Source organism: Hipposideros armiger, unplaced genomic scaffold (assembly GCF_001890085.2).
Source record: "Hipposideros armiger isolate ML-2016 unplaced genomic scaffold, ASM189008v1 scaffold_425, whole genome shotgun sequence".
Taxonomy (NCBI): domain Eukaryota; kingdom Metazoa; phylum Chordata; class Mammalia; order Chiroptera; family Hipposideridae; genus Hipposideros; species Hipposideros armiger.
Genome location: NW_017731775.1, coordinates 935,997 through 940,335, shown reverse-complemented (window position 1 = coordinate 940,335; position 4,339 = coordinate 935,997). Strand labels below are relative to the sequence as shown.

General features: G+C 48.7%; 1 protein-coding gene across 1 annotated transcript in view; it reads right to left on the bottom strand.

Moving 5' to 3' along the window:
- The window catches only part of LOC109394445 (epidermal retinol dehydrogenase 2-like), a 31,935-nt gene extending 28,529 nt beyond the window's left edge, over nt 1–3,406 (bottom strand). The window contains exon 1 of the mRNA XM_019664523.1: nt 2,817–3,406. The gene's annotated coding sequence lies outside the window, so the exon portion shown is untranslated. The remainder of the gene's footprint in view (nt 1–2,816) is intronic.
- Nucleotides 3,407–4,339: the final 933 nt, after the last annotated feature.

The window sequence follows — 4,339 nt, the reverse complement described above, 5'->3', positions numbered from 1 at the left end:
GTTTGCTTTGAGACCTGCTGCTTCCAGAGGTGCCTGTGGGTACAATGGAGAGCACCCCCAAGCAGAGGCTCAGGGGGCTCCGGCTGGAGCATGCAGCACCTTTTCCTACACCCACACCCAGGGAACACACCCCGGTTTGCACATGTTCACCGCACCCCAAGTCTCCTACCAACCCCTAACCCCCTTCCTTTTACCCACAGTGCCCGACCCTGTGGTGCTCCCAGGCTAGCCCCCACGTGCAGCGGGGGGCCTTCTGCACCAAGGCAAGCAATTTCTTTGCTTTTAGATTTGATTCTTCACGTTTAGCAGTAGACGCATGCTCTTTAAGAGATTTATTCACAGAGAGCTTCCATATCATCTCATTCATGATTATGGGTTTTGCACATACTATGCCACAGTCTTACCTTTACAGTTTAGAAAATGACAATAGCAAAACCTCCTGGAGAAGCACCTCTGTAGTTTTGCCAGATGGGGAGCATGGTCTTCCCCAGCGTGGGACCAACACCTGTCCCCTGTGAGGGCCATCAGCTGGTATACCTGACTTCTCTCCCACCCTTATAGGGCCGTCCTCTGTCCTCTCTCTGCCCCCAGTCACAGGTCACTCCTGGGTGAGTTTGGAGCCCAGCCTGGCCTCTGCTGAAATATGGTTGTTCCCGAGGAGCAGCCAGGGATAAATGCGGAAGAAGAGGAAGAGAGAGCAGCGTGGGAAAAGTTACAATGGATCCTGGCTCAGCAGAGACTGAGGAGGAAACTGAATGGCTGACTCGTGGTCAGAGGCTGAAAGGCAGTACCAGCATGCAATATGGCACATGGCCATCATTTGTCTGTTGCTCTGTTCCCTCTGTCAAGGGTTGTTCAGGTATGTCAGTGTAGAAACTGCAGGTGAGTGAAATTCAAATGTAAAAAAATCAAAAGGTGATGGAATGCAGTTTTGATTGATTGGGTTTATAGGATGTTAGAACTGGAAAGGATTTTGGAAATCAGTTAAATCCAGAAGTTTTCTAACTGTGGTTTTGCAGAAGTTACTTAGATGATGTGGGACCCTCACCACCCTGTTTTGAATGTCTTCTATATTCGGGACTAACAAGTGGTTATGAGTTTAGGCCTTGGAATCAGCTCGGGCTGGATAGAAGTGCAGTAGCCTGTCTTTGGGGCGCAGTTCTTCTCCTTGTTGGCTGTGTGACACTGGGTAAACTGCTACATGACCTCTTGGCACTTCAGTTTTCTTATCCATAAAGTGAACATCAGAACACATACCTAGTCTGGTTGTTGTGAGGAATAAATTATGATAATGGAAAATAGTAAGAGCTGACACTTACTGAGTCCTTGCAATGTGCCAGGCACTTTTCTGAGTTATTTACATGCATTAATCAACGAATTTTATTACAGATGAGAAACCTGAAGCACAGAGAGGTTGACTTGCCTGGAGTTTCAGTTGACAATTGGTGGCACCAGGACTGGATTCCAAATAGGGCCACAATCTTGACTGCAATGCTCTCCTGCCTCTCATCATGGGTAATAAAATTATGTAGCTCTATAATTTATCAAACTTTTGCAATGTGCCAGGCTCTGTGCTAAGAGCTATACGTGGATTACTGTAACACAATTCCTACAGCAATTCTTTGAGTTGGGGCATAGTATTACTTTCATTTTACAGGTAAGAAAACTGGGGCTTAGTGAACTTGGTGAAGGTCAGCTAGTTGGCACACTGGGAGTTGAATTTGAGCCAGCTATCTTGTGGCCTCTCTTGCTCAGTATGTGACACATAACAGCAGGGACAGCTTTGAGGCTGCACAGGGTTGTGTTCCAAGAAGGACCCTGTACTTAGTGCAGTGTCTGCCATTGGTGTCTTAAAATTTGTCATCATTTATCTTGGAACTTGTGTTTTGTAAGTTGAATTCGATAGGACAATGGAGCATGTGCACAGGCTATGTGGCAGTGTGCACATAGGACTGCTGTTCAGCAGCCACCCACGCACACATAGCTGTTGGCTCTGCATGCATGTTCATGCCTTGGGGCAGTTTGGGGTGCCACAGGGCCCCAAGGAGGCAGCTGGGCCTGGACCTGTGCCCGAATTGGTGGTGACATGAGTGGCAGCAGCAGCAGAAGTGGAGGTGGCGGTGGTTGTGGCCACAGGAGGCAGAAGAGTTCCACATGGGGGCAGTGGAAGAGCTTGGGCGGAAGGCTGGTTTGCCCATTGTCCCCACAGCCTATGCCTGAGGCACCTACACAAATATTAACTCTCCTGTCTGAGCACCAGAAGAGGAACTACATTGCTAAGGCAGTAAACCTTGTCAGTAAATCATTAAAAGAAGAAAAGCATACGCATGGGCATTGTAATAAAGCACATCAAAGAATTATTAGAATTCTTCAAAGATTTAGAATTTCTGGTTGTGAAAACTGCAGTACATTGCAAAGCAAGCATCCACAGGCTTAGGAATAGAAATTACATTTAAAGATCATTGCTTTGGATGGAAAAGCCTTATTACTCACCAATAAAAAGGAAAGAAACCTTGCCATTTACAACAACATGGGTGGACTTACAGGGTATTATGCTAAGTGAAACAAGACAGAGAAAAACAAGTACTGAATGCTGAATGATTTCTTATTTGTGGAATCTAAAAAAAAAAAAAACAAAAAAAAAACCCAAACCAAAAAAATGAATAAAACAAAACAGAAACAGACCCATAGATACAGAGAACAAATTGATGATTGCCAGAGGGGTGGGTTGTAGAGGGATAGGTGAAAAAAAAANCGCCCGACCCGGCCGCGCGGGCTGGCCTCCCGGCGGTCGTGCCCGGCCCCCGGCAACTCACCCCGGACACGCTGCCCTCGCAGTCTGCGGAGAAGCCGGTGTCGTCCGCCTCGGGCACTGCTGTCCCTGGATTGCTGCTGGGCAAAGCTCAGGGGTGTATCCCCGCGCACGCCAGAGGCTAAATCTGCAGGCGCAGGGGTGGGGCAGCGCCGGGCTCCGGGCGCTATTTGGGCCGCTCTCCTTTCTTTCTTCTTTCTTTCTTTTTTTCCCCCAGGCGGTCAGATTAAGAAGCTGGAAATTAGGTCGCGAAGACCCGACGCGCAGGCCAAGATTTTGAATGTAAACCTTCAGCGACGTTTAAAAATTTCGATAGCTAGCCTGCTCCCTGATTATTAAATCGGAATTTCTGGGTTGGAAGCGGGGTCAGGTAAGAGCAATTAAAAAGTTCTCCAGGTGTTTCCGAGCGCAGCCTCGAGGCTGGGAACCTTTGTGTTAGAGAACAAAGAGCAGGCAGGTGCGGGAGTCCAGGCGCGGAGGGAGCAGGTCATGCCTCTGCAGCCTGCGGCGCAGCGCCCAGAAGCGGAGCTCTCCAGCAGCGTCATACTCTTCCACTTGGGATCAAGGTCAAAAGCCCTTTTGGCCCCGTGGTGGTAACTAGTGCGGGCGTGGGAGAGCCGCGGGGCGGCGGCTGGGGTGCTGCACAAGCAGTAGGCGGGAGGCGGGGTGGGGAGAAAAGGGCGTGGGAGAAGTTTGTTTTAACAAGGTGAGGTTGAGAAAAAAGAGAAAATGTCAGCGGTGCACTCTGATCCAGTCAGTGTTTGTAGACCATCCAGAAAATTACAGCAATGCCACATCTGTCAATCTGTCAAGGGAAAAAAGATAAAAATCACTTGACATTAGCTAATCATTTAATAGAAGCATAAGTCACCACTGAATGCTTATAATTGAGGGCAGAGTTTGATAGGTGACATAAGGAGCAGAAATGTCAATAAATTATGGGGTGCTAAAGGAAAAATGGGGAGTCAGGACAAGATTGCACTTGGAATTCACCCAGGGTTGGGTAGGATGTGCACAAGTGGTGGAAGGCCCAGAGGAGAGCAGCATTAGCTAACCTATATCTGGTACAGACCTGGGTGTGTGAGGACCACACATTTGTTCTTTATTTGGCTATGAGAAGAAACAGGTTGTCTGAAGTCTGGAAATATAGGTGCAGGGGAGAGCCTTGAATGTCATTTCAGTGTTTAGGAGGTTACTCGGGTTCTGTAGGCAGTGGTGAGCTGTGGTGAGCTGTGGAAATTGTTTGAGTAGCTGTGCTGTAGGAAGGTGAATGGGACAGGTGTGTGTGCATTGGTTTCAGGGATCATCACCCTGTGGCAGGTACTGTGCAGGGCTCTGTGTTTGGCTCCAGGGAACTGCCGAACTGTTTTGGGGGCAAAGGGGAGGCACATTCATGAACTTCACGTAAGCAGATGGTAGACATGCACCTCAGGTGCCCAGTGCATAGAAGAGGGCGCCTTGCCTGGATGAGGAGAGGTAGTTGGGCTGGAAGGGCCTTCCAGACTTTGGAGACAGAATGCGCCAAGG